The following is a 16,879-nucleotide window of genomic DNA, read 5'->3' on the forward strand; positions in this document are numbered from 1 at the left end:
ATTAATAACAATAAAAAAATTCATAACTACTAACAAATCAATGCTGATGTAAACTATATCAAAGAATACTCGCAATTGTCGAAAGCAAGCTCGAAGTGTTTAATCCACTGAGATGAAGTTATGCCGTCCTATACTGTAATACCTATAGTTGTACTTCATAAAAGATCTATACAGCATTTTTATAAATGTTACAGGAAGGCGATCTTTTGGAATGCTCAGAAAAAAATCGTACAGAGTTTCTATGCAAAAATACAAACCGAACAAGTCTTGTTTCAAGCTATAAATTATCATTACAAGAAATACACAGCTGGCAGCAGATAATACAACTGTTTATTTTATACTTAGTAGTTAAGACAAGTAAATTGTATGTGTAATACAATCAATGGCAATCGTGCTGTATCAGCCATCCGTGATGATATCGATATTTGTCAAATTAAGGAATAACAGTACTGTAGTTGAAGAGTTGCCGCTGTCAATTTCTTTTCTAATTTTCAAAGAGTAATGTTGAAATTTATCTTTTTTGAAAATTTATAGAAATTCTGCCAGCAGGTAAAATATATACTTTTTGAACAATTACCAACTTTTTGGTAAGTGTTCTGTGAGTAATTAGAGATATATCAATGATTGACACTTACATAACATGGCAATCTCTTGGCAATCTTCTTCTGGTCGTATTCATACCAAAAACTCTTCCTTCTTTTCTGTGAAGCATAAATTGGAAATGAGATTCCGTCTATTGTATACATAACTATATTAGATAATATTAGTTTCGACATAGTTTTTTTTTATAGTTTGTTGCATTGTGTCTGCCTTCAATTGAAATGAACTCGTACCATATTTTTCTATGGCGTATCATTGTTTTGTATATTACGGCGCGTTACGTTTTCGCGAAAAAATATCCACGTTTGCGTGAAATTTACCTGTTGGAAACTCCTACTACTTTTGCCTGGATTAATTAAAGTTTCTTTAAAAAAATTATTGAAAAGCTTTAAGACAAATATGATGAATTCTGAAATAAAACAAAATAGATTAAAATTTTAAAAAAATAACTGAGATGATAATTTGAAAATCGAATTGAAGATAGGAATACCATCTCTGAGACAAACAAAGGGGGAAAAATACTTGATATTCGATGAATATACTTTTCGTGAAGATATAGAGTAGAAAATGAAGAAATTTCAAGGAGATGCACCATAGAAAATATGCAAATGTAGAATAAAATCTTATCGCGAATGTAAAGTTTTGTTAGGCCAACAAACAAGCACAATCATGAAACTAACGAACTTCAATTAGAAAGAGAATAAATAGTACTGGTTATAGCGAAAGTTTAGTTGACTTTTAAATAAGCGGAAGCGATACCACTGCTCATTTGAAACGATACGCACAGACAAGGACATAAGTCAACATTCAGTTCACCATTGAACAATTTTTTTTTAATTTCATTCTGGAGAAATTTCACATTCATGTTATCCTAAATCGCTCCGAAGACTGACTTATAGATTGTTCTTGTCGAGAACATACACACTGTGTTTTATTCAAGACTTTGCTTTTACATGTTAATTTACACCAAGATGTCGTTAAATGAAATTGGATATCCTACATTTGTCATGCTTTTCAATAACATATGGTCAAATCGCTGAAAGACCCCCCTCCTAAATTATTGAAAACTATCATTCTGCATTGATAATAATATCTTGGTGTAAATTAGATACACCCAATCGGGCTAACGCCCTCATAGGTGTATCTAATACATAAACGAATAAAATAATATGTATTTATCAATATGATTAATCATTAAAAAAGCTGTTGTAAAATTCAGGTTATTTTCAGTATTAAACACGGATAAAACTCATGTAAATTGCAGGTAAATTCGCGCAAACGTAATACCAGTCAAAATTCAAATTCGCGCAAATGTAGGTCGCCCGTATATTATGTGTGCTAAGTATATAATCATTTACCTTTGGTGGTTTCTTCCTTAATTCGTAATTACGTTTCACCTGAAATAAGGACAGTTTGTTAATTATAAACTCTTATAGTTCAGATGCTATATGTAGACTGTGCTTAATTCTAAGTGAAGATAACTGTTCGCAATCTGTGTTTATCATTCCAGTAAAAGTAAGTTTTCTCACTCTAAATATTTTTTCCGTGATTACAACTTCTTTCGTAACGAATTTCACGACTCCAGAAGGAATCATAATATATAACTGATAATTGATTGGTAGTTAACGTCAAGTGACAAATACATCATGCAACTTACAAATAAATATAGACTATGCCTTGTTGTATAGCCGTATTTTACTTGAAGGCTTGCTTCTTCACAAGATAACAATGATTATCCGCAGGAATACATGTCACAGTTGCTGCACACATTATTCTGAATCCGAGCCAACTTTACTCCTAAATGCCGCGTGCATAGCAGCAGAGACATATAATACAATTATATGTCTCTGATAGCAGGAAAGCAGGAAATGTCGGAAATTTAACCCACAACATTGAGCCAGAGGCGAGCACGCAACCACGAGACCACTGAGATTGTTGGGTTATAATTTTGAGGAAGGAAAGTTAGGGAAAAGCAACCACGCTATTCCAAACGTATGTTTAGTGATATATTTTTATTTATAAAAAAAATGGACTAAACTGGTAATTATATAAAATGTACGTAAAAGGATTGTGTGATTTATATCATCGTAAACATGGTAAATATGTCTAATAAGACGAGAGACCGGGATATAAAAATAAGGAGATGTGGTATGATGATACAACTATCCAACATATATCTTTTTAAATTCAAGTATATTAAGTAATGATTACCATTGTATTTTCACTGTTAGTCAGATCTTTTGTTCCATTGTCATTTCCATCACTGGTTTGTTCTTCTATGTCTTCCGTTGTATTGTCCTAACATGAAAGATACCAATAAAATACATGTCAGCTTTAATCTTATAATTTGTGTTTATAAAATCATGCCCCAAGTGTATATCATGTTCATCAACAATTAAGACTAGCAGAACCGAATGAAAGACTATCTAAAACACTTAAGGAATATCAGTACTGTGTTTGATTTGCCAACGACTGCGATCGTCAGTAATCGAATAAACGGAATAAGTCATCTAACAAATGGCGTAACATATCAAATTGCATACAATCTGGAATCATTACATGGAAAAGTTATATTCCTAATTGAATTGGACAATTATTTGATGGTTTTAATATTTTTAACACTTTTAACTTTTGAAAATAACTTAGTACATCAAATCATTTAAACATTATTTATTAAAAGAAATTCTTAGAATTTTCAAACTGTACTAACTTCTGCTATTTTCTCTTTCAAAATACAATAGAAATTCCAAGTTACTAGTATATTAATTTAAACAGTTTGATTTAGGATTTGTAACTGATTAACAAGACATGGGCGAGGAAATATTCGAGTCGCGCACGCGACAAGAATTTCCACGCCCCTTAACTTTACAAACTATAAATTATACTGTAAATGTTTCGCGTCATATACATATTCATAAAGTTTTTCCTGTGGCCAGTTCCAAAAGTCTTTGGACTTTTTTTTAACGAGAAAAAGCATTCTTTCAAACATGATAAACTAAGAGGGAGCTATGGAACTTACTATTTAAGATGGAATAATGCGAATGGATTTGACAAAAAGAATACCAAATATTATTGCTCGGAAGATTTTTTATTGCAAAACAATAGGACCTCAAACTCATTATGCTCTTTTTTATATTGGTTTACAACGTATTTATAATGCTCGTCCTGAAAATTCACGAGAAATATTCTTCACTGGAAATTCAGCAAAAGACTATTAAACACTCAAACCTTCGATGTAAAATTTCGCTAAAACATGTACAATTTGCCATATTTTATCATGTCTTCAACAGAAATGTCTTAAGCTATCATTGACAATTTGACATCAACTTATAGACATATTGGAAAGGTTGTTGCAAAATTCTTTCGATATATATTATTTCTATTTTTAAATTCAACTTGGTTTCATTAACTTTGGGATTGTTCACCGTGGTTTAAACAATTCAAAGGGGGTAATAATCGTATATTTTTTAAAACATAACTCCTTATCCATCTTTAGAATCGCCATGCTGAAATTCGATTTCTTTTAAGATATTAAGTACTAAAAATGACATAATTATCGGATCCGTGATCATTATTAATTTTTGTAAAGTGTTGAAAGCATAGAGAAAATGTTCTAAAGGCCCGTTGTCACTATCAAAGTTTTCTTGTACAAGTTTTCTTGGTCACAGTGATGGATTGTTTTATAGTGACAACCGTCAAAGAAAACTTTGATCAAAAACTTGGACGGACTTGTATGGAATAGAATCTAATCCTATTTTCTAAGGGAATTATCCAATCACAGTGTAGTCTTTTCTTTGACCAAAGATGAAAAACTTTTGATAGTGACAACAGATGACTTGGACCAAGTTTACCTCGTCAAAGACAACTTTTACCATTTTAACTTTGATAGTGACAACCGGGCTTCAAACATATTTAAAAATGATAACTACTTTTTAATGCTGATTTTAAAAAAAATTTATTTGCGGGTTAACGATGTTCAAGATAAAATTAAATGGATTTATAGCATTTCTAAACATCCTTACGATTTATAGACCAACCATTTTCATATGAAAACAAATTGAACCCTGACACAATGGGTTTTAATGATATGTGAATGGTTTAATAATTACCGTTGTAACCTCATTCTGAATGATCCCCTCTTCATAATTTTCTTCTACATCTGTACTACCAATTTTTTCGTCGATGCCATCTGTACCAGTTTGACAAGTGTCCTTCTGTGAAATATTTCAAGAATTAAAACATACGTGTCTTAAATTGTAACAGAAAATGTATACATTTGACGTTATTTTTTAAATTTGATTTAATATTTAAAAGTGTCCGACAACAGTTATAAAAAATTCTTTTGTTGTTTCTGGTTTCACCATGTCTTTCACAATTTAATTCAACATATCATAGTGTACTTTACTCTATACCCTAAACGCAGCAAGAGACTTTTGAAAAACTAAATCCGTTTTTGTCTTTTTATTAGGAATCGTTGTAAATGATCGTACTTTTGAAAGAAGATTATAAGGACAATTTTTTTTTATATCAAATGTCAAAAACCAATAACCATCTTTAACAAATATATCTTTAGTTCTATATAAAACCGTGTATTGCTGTTCCTTTTAATTTTTTTCGTTAATACACCTTAATGGTGCTGATGATAATATGTAAAAAGGTGACTTAAATTATTATTTCCAATGCAATTAAGAACAGATGGCGAGGAAGTCAACTTCTACATGTGATGTAAATTATATATGTATTCTGGATCAAAAGATATGAACGAGGGTCGGATGTATTTGAACACACTTTCATTTGTTTTCTTCTTCTTCTCCTTCATAACAAGTAACACTATTGTGTTGGATTTTGGCTTGCCTGCTTGTCTCTTAACTTATTGTGACATTTTCCTTAAATATTTTACACGTTTTGGCGAGTATTATATGCATGGATAGACTTTGCACAATCTAATAAAAGTACATATCCTATGTCCACGATTGGCTTGTAAACGAAGCGTGGACGAAGGATCTGGGTTTCAATCAGATTGGACTTTGCATATGTGGGTAATTTTTTAGTTGACTATGAAATCAGTAGTAGCTAAATACTCTATACTAGTATCTGATAAGCGGGACTTTTTTGGTCATATTTTACCTGCACAATGTAAACTGCTCCAGGGTGAAAACAATGGCTCCTTATTAATTGACATACATCGCTTGATGGAAGTGTACGTTGTGCTTTCACTTTCGGATCTATGAAGATAAATTGATCGTTGATTATTGGAATTGAAATCCAATGTGCTTCGTTAAACTTTCTAATTATCAATCCCTTTATTTCTTCGAAGGACATCAGATTGTTTATGATTTCATTATCTTCTGTGGAAGAAAGGACATCATGTTGCAGTCTTGTCGTCGAATATGACCGCCTCTCGAGAGTTTGGATGATGACTTCTCCACTATAAAATCCCTCTCTGTCACGAAGTGCAGGTATCGGAAACGTTAGCGGAACTATGGGATCTCCAGCCATATTCAGCCACAGTTCATCTGCGATGTAATCCATGTCCGCTATTAATACAGGAAATATTCCGTCAGGGCTTGAACCAATGATGTTATTTACTGCACACAAACCACAGTAATTTGTAGGTCCCTGCCACTGTATATACGATCCTGCAACAAAAATGCTTGACACTTCTGACAGTCTTCTCTCCGATGGACATTTAAAGAGAACATTTGATACATAGTCCATGTTCAGTGATATAGCCTGTCTTTCTTCGTCAGAAAGGTTGTCCCAGGTGTTTGTGAGCTCTCTTATTTTTTCCTCAAAAGTAGACAGCATTAAAGAGGAATAGATCGAATAATTCTCCCTGGCTGACGAGTTTAGTGCGCTCTGTATTTGCGATAGCTCCTGAAAATGTAAAGGAACTGCGGAAGGTGACCTATCAGTCATACTAGTAGCTGTAGGGCAAATATTCTGTGTGGTGACATCTGATGGCTGACCAACGTTTCCTGATCCATGATCTTCTCGTATTTCCAAATTCTCAACAATTGATGTTTGTATACCATTGATGTCGTCTCCAAACTGCTGACATAACTGACCTAACTGGTTTAAAGACATCTCTGTTGGAAATAATTTACTCTGTTGCTTTTTTATTAAGTTGTTCGATTTCTCATTGTGGAATTGCAACATGAGGCGACAGATGAAAACATGAACAGCTGGAGACATCTCGTTTAGGAAATAAAGATCTCTTCTCATGCTGTTGAAAAACTGTTCAACAACTTGGGAGTTGGTAAATGACCCTAATCCTTCCACTAAAGATACCTTTCTCAGAATTTCCTTAACATCCTTGGTATTATCTTCGTGGAACCAGTCAAATAAGCTATAGTGTTCCGATGACCCGGATGTTGGATTTTTTTCATTGCTTATTGACTGGTTGACTGTTGTTTCTGGCCCGATCTCATTAAGGCACCCCAATTCCCAAGTAAACAGCCCACTTTTAGCCTTTTCTAAGTTTTCGTTGGTGTTTTCTGCCACACGTCCCTCAAATGGATAAAACATGCGGGTGATTTTATTTCCGCTGGCAGCTACTCTGTTGGCTATATCCGATATCAAGATGTTCGGTCGATGTTTGAATGATCTCATCAAATCGACGAAATCTCTCGGACTTTCACCTCTGAGGAGACTCTTCGCTGCATAAACCACAGAATGAGGACAGGCAGCAATAAGCCATCCACCTGAATTTAAAAAATAAATTTATTTTTTATTTTTGCTATGTATCGATCTGATACGTTAAGCCCATTTCAACTGATTTTATGTTGTCCTGTTACACCACTGTCCTAGGTTAGGAGGATGTTGTTAGGCGCCCGTAAACATGATTAACCCCACCATATGTATGTGCCTGTCCCAATACAGAAACCTGTAATTGAGATGTCGTTTGTTGCTGTTTATCATAATTGTTTTTCGTTTGTTGCTGTATATCATAATTGTTTTTCGTTTGTTGCTGTTTTTCGTTTGTTACTGTTATTCGTTTGTTGTTTTGTATATAAATCAGGCCGTTGGTCTACTCGTTTCAATTGTTTTACATTTCGACATGTCGGGGCGTTTTTTTATAGCTTGCGATATGGTTGGTGAATATGGATGAGGCCCTACGGTGATATATAGTTGTTAACATCTACGTCACTTGGTCTCTGGTAGATAGTTGTCTCATTGGCATTCATACTTAATCTTCTTATTTTATATTAGTAATAACATTGTTTGCAATATAACATAAACTCCATTTGATATCTTTAAATCTTCAAATTAAGTTATCAAAATAAGCTCATCATAGATACCAGGATCAAAATTAAACTAGCATACATTATTAAACATATTTATTCTAAAACCAGTTGTTGGCATGACACGGGTTATGTTCTTCTCATATATTTTATGATGGTATAATACTAAACCCGTAACAGGAGGGATTGTGCCTGATATTCATATGATGAAGACATAATCTTTCAATCAGTTTAATTGAGGTCTGGAGCTGGCATGTCAGTAACTGCTAGTAGTCTGTTGTTATTTATGTATTATTGTCATTTTGTTTATTTTCTTTTGTTTCCAATTCTGACATCGGACTCGGACTTCTCTTAAACTGAGTTTTACTGTGCGTACTGTTGTACGTTTGTTTTTTTACATTGGCTAGAGGTATAGGGGGAGGGTTGAGATCTCAAAAAACATGTTTAACCCCGCCGCATTTTTGCGCCTGTCCCAAGTCAGGAGCCTCTGGCCTTTGTTAGTCTTGTATCATTTTAAATTTTAGTTTCTTGTGTATAATTTGGAGTTTAGTATGACGTCCATTATCACTGAACTAGTATACATATTTGTTTAGGGGCCCGCTGAAGGACGCCTCCGGGTGCGGGAGTTTCTTGCTGCATTGAAGACCCATTGGTGGCCTTCGGCTGTTGTCTGCTCTATGGTCGGGTTGTTGTCTTTTTGACACATTCCCCATTTCCATTCTCAATTTTATTCATGTATTTTTTTAAAGTGCCAGTCTTTGTAAGAATCAGGCAATTTAGGAGAATTTCAAAACATGACCGAAAAAAACCCACCGACCTAACCATCCTGTTTTGAAGTTACCCTCATCCTGAGTTAGAAATGGTAGGTCTTTCGTTTCTCTGTGTCTGGTAATTTAAGAAATCTCTAAATAACTTTTGGTTAGAATGATAGCAAATTACGGAATTAGCTCCCCTTAATTGTTAATTTCTAGTGCATTTCAACCAAATTATATCTTGAAATACCAGAACAGGAAATGGAAACGAATGTTATTTTCATGCACCATTATACATTTTGAACATAAATTAATGTAAACTTGCGTGGTTTTTTGTTTGTCATGTTTTCACCACTGCCTGATTCTTAGGCAGATTGACACTTTAAAAAGAAAATTTTATCACCCTTCTTTTCGTATTGATATATGAACATTTTTTGCAGAATTTTTAGTCAATTTAAAACAAGTTGCACGGTAGGATTCTACTCTTAATTTATAGTTACAAATTCATTCTATATACATGTGATCAATGCCGCTATTGTCTTTCATTGTAATAATCATTCGGCATTAAAGACTATATTGTCCTTACAGATTTCACGAATGACATTGAGCATTTCCAGAAATTAACGAATCCCTTGAAATAGTTATCACAGATTTTGGTAATTCGTGATCATGAAATAAAACCGTTATCACAGATTTTCGGATTAAATCCGTCATAAAGAATTCCAAAATTTGTTTTAACGTAGTGTTCTACAAATATTTTATCACAAATTACAAAAATATATGATAACGTATATAATCTGTGATCACAAATTACAACAATATGTAATATCTAATTCCACAAATTCGTTATCACTTATTTAATGCGTGATAACGAATTGTACAATTCATGATAACGATTTCAATTCGTGATCAGAAGTTTTTTAAATTTCGTGGTATATTTTTTGGTGGTCATAAACGGGCTTTCGTATGTATGCAAACTCATGTGATGTTGTCTAACTGTGTAAAATGTCACCACTGTCCGCCCAGTCGTAAAGTTGCGCTTACAGAGCATATGGGCAGGCAGACATCCAGACGGAATGACTGTGATTCCTATTTACCCTCCTCCCCCTCATAAAAAAGTTTGTAACTGGCATTTGAATATTGATTCAATGTGAAAGAATGATTGGCCGACTGAGTTCCATTTTTTTTCTTGTAAAATTAAAATTAAATCACTTTCTACTCGTTTAATTTTATTCTGTTGTATCTTTAAATAAAATTCAGCCAAATAAACATTTTCAAAACGCTAAGATTTCGCAATGAAACTTACCAGATGTGCCAAAGATTTTCTCATATGCCCTGTCATAATCAGTCTGTTTTATTGAATGTTCACGAAGTCTGATGATTAGATCCATCATTGAACCGTTGTCCGGTATACCCAATTCTTTGCAGAAACGTCGAATTCTTGAAACCTTCAAATAAAGAAGAATATATGATTGACGTTGGCCGTACATATATTTTACATATAACGTTTCAATACGGTATTAAAGCTGAAAATGACTCTTTTACATAGAAATTACTATCATATATTTGATCAATAATTCATATTAACTGAATTTTTCAAAATATTGACCAAGTAGTGATAGAGGGTTGTCGAGCTAGACATGCTTACACTTTTGATCTAACGGTTTCGTATGGTTAAAGGAAACATTTAGTTTCATTATTTGTTTTAAATACGCGTTTATATTTGCCTTGTTCCATTATATTTTGTCCATCGTTCCTAAGATTGGAGGGGTGTTTCTCCCAAATTTTAGTCGTTGCGATTCTTCTTCAAACCGTTTATTTGATCTGATCTATGAACTATACCATTTGAAATTGTAGTTATATAAGGGTTTCCTTTCATTTCTTACATAAACAAATTATAAGTTAAAAACAACAACCAATATGCACTTCACTGGCTGCCATATTATAAGTGGATTCTGATTACATTCAGAACACTACTTTTAAATTATGTTGTTACAAAATGTATTACATGTATCAGGAAAATACATACACCGAAACCTACCCTGGAAATATGATAATATTTGAAAACTCTTAGTAGAATGTGAAAAAGACAGAACAAATACTGTAAAGTGTATTACAAAAGTATACATGACTCGCATAAAAATACATTACGTGTACCTTTTCATCCCTTAAACTTTTTAAAACTTCGTCAGGAACTGGTTCAGTCTCGTCTGGAATGTGAAGTCTTCTTGGACATTTTAAACTTTCTGTATTGAAGACATGGTTGCTTCGTCTTGATTCATTTCCAATCCAAGGTGCCCAAAATTCGTAGTTTGGCACTATCTCATTTAGTCGGTTTCCTGTAACATGTCAACAAATGAATAAGTGTAGGTTTGGGTCGTCCGCAAACATGTTTAACCCCGCCACATTTTGTATGTGCCTGTCACAAGCCAGGAGCCTGTAATTCAGTAGTTGTCGTTTGTTGCTGTATATCATATTTGTTTTTTTGTTTATTGTTTTGTTCATAAATCAGGCCTTTAGTTTTCTCGTTTGAATTATTTTACATTTGTCATTTCAGAGCCTTTTATAGCATGCATTGCGGTATGGGTTTTACTCATCGTTGAAGGCCATACGGTGACCTATATATAGTTGCTAACCTTCTACGTCATTTGCTTTTTGGTGGAGAGTTGTCTCATTGGCTACCATACCACATCTTCTTATTTTTATATTTATTTCAATAATGTGTTTCATCAACAAAAATCTAATACACAATTTGGTTTTATCATATTAGTGACAGGTTTAATGCAATGAGGCAGCATTCCTTTATATTTCGATTTTTTTTGGGGACATATTTGCACTCGTTTACTAAGTTGCCTCATCAATATACATGCGATTAACAAGGGAAAATGTTTACCATGTCTGACTCCAGGACTTATCAACTCTTGTTCCACTTTCTTCCAAAATGAATCCATATCAACTGTTTCGGGTAATTCTGTAAAATCTGCCGGTGCAACCATATCTGAAACTGTACCAGACATGACAATGCAATCAAATCGTTGAATTATTTCTACTGCAAGTCTGAGAAGCTAAGCCTCAAAAATTAAGCAAAGACATATTCAAGGGAATGATTAAAATATCTGCGACTGGAGTATTGGTGTATAACTATTCTGTCAACTCACTTGTTCCTTAAATGTCATTGCAAGTGAATTTAAACAACATTTTAATATGAAGGTGGGAAACCAAAAACATACTTTTGTTTTATTATTTTACTACCTATTTCTTCTGCATGGTGTAAATAAATAAATATAAAGCTTTTACTCCAATTCATGTTGTATCTCGAGAACATTGTTGGAGATCTTATAGTTATTTTCATTTAGGAAATATTGTGTGTAATGATATTAATTAAGGACGTATAGCATGTTAGTAATATGCAGTGATTTGTAATTATATCCTTCTTTGGTTTGTTATATCAAAGTTAGAAGAATATACGTGACACAGAATAAAGGAAGTCAATCAAATTTGCGTAACTGTAAGGCAAAAGGTTGTCTAGAAGGTTGTCTAGAATGGATCAAGTGTGACAAATTGTATAAAGTGAAGGATTTATTCTTCGAACCGCATGCTTTAAAACGATAATCACAAAAACGTGAAAGCCGACCTAGACTAAATCAGGGGACTTTTTAAAATTTGTGTGAACACAATTATATCATATATATATATGGATAACTAATACTTATACCAACCGGCATGTCGAAAACAAGTCTTTCGTATACCGTCCATCACAATCGTTGTCGGATAGAAGCCACACAGATAGCAGTAGAAAGAATATGAATGCTCAGTTAGTGCTTCAAACATCAAATAAGCATTCGTTAGGTCATGAAGCCTCAGATTTTCGTCTAGTGTATCTGCCAGCATGTTTATCGTTCTACTAATTGCCACATGATTCTATAAGAAGAGTAAACATTTCCTTATTAAATATTTCAATCAAACTTTCTGTTTCGTGATCCATCATCTTAATAGAAAACTGCAAAATAAGTCGACTTAATAAATTCTTCTACATCCAGGTCCATGTGCTCCACAGTGATTCAAATAGTAAACAATCATATCATAACCACGTTTCAGCTTAAGGCCTCCTCTGATCATTTGAAGGTCCCTATTTAAATTGGTTACTTAAATTACATTAAATATTGTTTCATCTCGGTCTCTAGTAGGTGTTCTACCACCAATCTTTTAATTCTTTTAACTAGTTCCCTTACTACTATCAAAGAAATCATTATCATTTGTGAAAAAGCATATGAAAGAAATGAAATAAACTATTTTGGAGTGTAAAAAATTCTTTGGATGTTTTATATATAAATAATTGGGTTGGGTGCCCGCAAACATGTTTAACACTGCCACATTCTGTATTTGCCTGTCCCAAGTCTGGAACCTGTAAATCAGTGGTTGTCGTTGGTTGCTGTATATCATATTTGTTTTTCGTAAATTCTTTTGTACATAAATCAGGCCGTTAGTTTTCTCGTTTGAATTATTTTACAATTCATTTCGGGGCATTTGATAGCTTTCTATGCGGTATTGGTTTTGTTCATTGACGAAGGTCGTATGGTGACCTATAATTGCTTACTTTTATATCATTTTGGTCCCTGGTGGAAAGTTTTCTCCTTGGCTATCATACCACATCTTCTTATTTTTATAAAGATTAATAAAATGCTCCGCTGGGCGCAGCTTGATACGACCGCAGAGGTCGAACCCTGAACAGTTGGGGCAAGTATGGACACAACATTCAAGCTTGATACAGTACTGAATTTGGATTGTGATTAAATATTTGACACAGCATAGGTTTCTGACACAGAATGAATGTGGTCTAAGAACTTAAAATTTTTTAATTTACCTATTCAAACCATATCATTATTATTTGCTTTTATATATAAATCAGAAATAACCCATTTATAAAATGGAAAATTTTAAAGAAAAAAAAAATCCCTCCCCTAAATTTTTTGAACCCCCTTATGATTCATCACCCCCAAACTCAATCCCAGACTTCCCTTTGTGGTATGGTACCTTGCAGTACAATTTCAGAGAGATCCATACACTTGAACACAAATTATTGTCTCGAAACTAGAAAAAGGCTTGTTTTTAGGCCCCTTTTTGGCCCCAAATTCCTAAACGTTTAGGGCAATTACCCCCAAAATCAATCCCAGCCTTCCCTTTGTGGTGTGGTACCTTGCAGTACAATTTCAGAGAGATCCATACACTTGAACACAAGTAATTGTCTGGAAACTAGAAAAATGCTATTTTTGGCCCCTTTTTGGCCCCTTATTCCTTTACGTTTTGGGCAATTACCCCCAAAATCAATCCCAGAATTCCCTTTGATATATGGAACCTTGCACAACAATGTCAGAGAGATCCATACATTTACACACAAGTTATTGTCATGAAACTAGAAAAATGCTTGTTTTTTGCCCCTTTTTGGCCCCTAATTCCTAAAATTTGGTGGCAATTACCCCCAAAATCAATTCCAGCATTCCCTTTGTGATATGGAACCTTGTGGTACAATGTCAGAGAGATCCATACACTAACACACAAGTTATGTCTGGAAGTTACAAAAATGCTTATTTTTGGCCCCTTTTTGGCCCCTAATTCCTTAACTGTTGGTACCATAACCCCCAAAATCAATCCCAACCTTCCTTTTGTGGTATTGAACCTTATGGTAATTTCATGGAGATCCATTCACTTAAACTAAAGTTAGAGTGCGAAAACCAATGTGTCTTCGGACGACGACGACGACGACGCCAACGTCATACCAATATACGACCAAAAAATTTTTAATTTTTGCGGTCGTATAAAAACAGGAATCCCTGCTAACTGCTCGTAGTGTATATCAAAACAAAAGATGACGATAAAAAACACAGCCGACTTGTGTTGGATATAAATTGATTTCAATTTCGGATTTTCTGACGTTAAAGCGTCAGTACCTAAATGGGAAAAATGAGCATTTGATGTCATGTTCAATGTTATGTTGCACATCAAGTGCAATAATTAACATATTCTTAGTATTACTTAAATTATCAAACTATTTCTAGATTTTCTTAAATTCAATCACGTATATTTTTAAAAGCTGAATTATAGCTTAAAAAACTACAATAATTATGAATCATATTTAGGTCGAAACAGAATGTGTACTAGTATTTAATAATTACCGAACGTTTGAAGTTTCTGTCCTTTATGATATGAAAGCTGATTGGATACTATGAGATTTATTTGTCACGCCTTCACAAATTATCGTCCTATATGTGTCAGGCTTTCATCAATACTATTACTCATGTGACTGACCGTATCCTCCAATAATTATTTTTTAACGCATACCGCAAGTTATTGTCATTTGATGAATTTAGAAGAGACTTTAACTCTTAAATAGAAGATTGCTCTACAACACTTGCCACTTTACATTTTGCCATTGCATTTAAACTTGCATGTAATTAAAACATTTCAATATAGATAAATGTTTCATTCGCTTTAACCTTATCATTCTAGGAACTTAAACTTTTAACAGGGGCTGACTTGAGGTAATAAAAAAATAAAATAAAAGTTAGTTCTTTACTTGAAAACAAAATTTAGAATTATATTTTTGAAAAGGTAAAATTCTCAAAATATTCGATCATACAAATAAATTTCAGAATACAGGAGCAATTACGGAATTGGTAAATATACTATTAAGGGTTCATAAAAATGCGTTTTGTCGCTACAAAACAGTGAATAAAAGTTTTATTTAACACAACGAAACATCCGCTAATGTTTCATTGCATGCATGCACAGTGCACAAATTCAATAAAATATTAAGTCATCAGGAATGTTGTTTTTTCGAAGAAAAAAAATCATAATGTATATTTAGATTTCTATTTATTGTGATTCATGATATGTTTGGCATTATATGTGATGTGGGGTGATTTTTTCCTGTTTTGTGGAAAACGTTAATTACAACAATTTGTTTTTAGTGTGTAAAATGCAATCAGGTGTATTGGCTAAAACATATGTCACGCGGTATTCTCTCAAAACCGGTTGACAATGTTTATGCGTTTGAACAGATCTTTAGCTATACCTGTAAGCCAGCTCTAATTAGATGACAAGCATCAAACCCAATGAATGTTGAATCATCGTAATTGTGAAGACCGTCACTCCATTCTTGATACCTATACTCCATTCCGCATTTAGAGCACACTTTATTGTAAACTGAAATATCTGAAATGTATAATAGATCCAGTGAATTTTCCTGAAGGCAGTTAGCAAGTACTGGTAATAGTTTATTCAATCTACATGAACTAGATACATTAATTAAACCTATGCAGCAGCCAACTGTAGTGTGTAAACTTTTATTTAAGTTTTATGCCGAGTTTGATTTGTATGTAAATGTCACAAACTTCGAAGTTTAAATAACAATAAAATTTTGGATTGAACCGATTCGGAAGTTTTATAATTACATCCACTTAAATTGTAAAACTTAAAAAACGGATAGTTTATCAACGGGCATGACATAGGAATTTAACTGAACGAAATGGATCCAGAAGTTAGTTGAAATAGTGCAAGAATGTTGTGCTTTTAAAATAACACTGTTCTTAACCTAAAACATTTTTTTCTCATAAAAAAACTAAAATAAACCAATTACCATGTATGACTTTGTTTTTCAATACTGCTTTACCATGTCTATTCACCAAAACAACTCTGGTAAGCTTGTCTCTGCATTGGACGCATGTTTTCTCTGATGGAATAATCTCTGTTATATCATTAAGATGCGGAATGTCTATGCTTTTCGTCCTGGATTGACACGTTATATTTATACCATGTACAGACTTGGTTCTGGATTGACAAGGTGTTGGTTCTAGATTTACATGTTTGGTTCTGGATTGACACGTTATATTTAAACCATGTACAGACTTGGTTCTGGATTGACAAGGTGTTGGTTCTAGATTTACATGTTTGGTTCTGGATTAACACGTTATATTTATACCATGTACAGACTTGGTTATAGATTGACAAGGTGTTGGTTCTAGATTTACATGTTGGTTCTGGATTTACATGTTTGGTTCTGGATTAACACGTTATATATATACCATATACAGACTTGGTTCTTGATTGAAAAAGTGTTGGTTCTAGATTTACATGTTTGGTTCTGGATTAACACGTTATATTTATACCATATACAGACTTGGTTCTGGATTGACAAGGTGTTGGTTCTAGATTTACATGTTTGGTTCTGGATTAACACGTTATATTTATACCATATACAGACTTGGTTCTGGATTGACAAGGTGT

General features: G+C 33.4%; 1 long non-coding RNA gene across 1 annotated transcript; it reads right to left on the minus strand.

Moving 5' to 3' along the window:
* Window positions 1-11,482: 11,482 nt before the first annotated feature.
* On the minus strand, window positions 11,483-15,809 carry LOC127708874 (uncharacterized). The gene is made up of 3 exons (XR_007985415.1): window positions 15,669-15,809; window positions 12,316-12,517; window positions 11,483-11,600 (listed from the first exon to the last, which is right to left on the minus strand). It is a non-coding gene; the product is annotated as an uncharacterized LOC127708874 (long non-coding RNA).
* Window positions 15,810-16,879: the final 1,070 nt, after the last annotated feature.

The sequence above is a fragment of the Mytilus californianus genome, unplaced genomic scaffold (assembly GCF_021869535.1).
Source record: "Mytilus californianus isolate M0D057914Y unplaced genomic scaffold, xbMytCali1.0.p SCAF_7, whole genome shotgun sequence".
Taxonomy (NCBI): domain Eukaryota; kingdom Metazoa; phylum Mollusca; class Bivalvia; order Mytilida; family Mytilidae; genus Mytilus; species Mytilus californianus.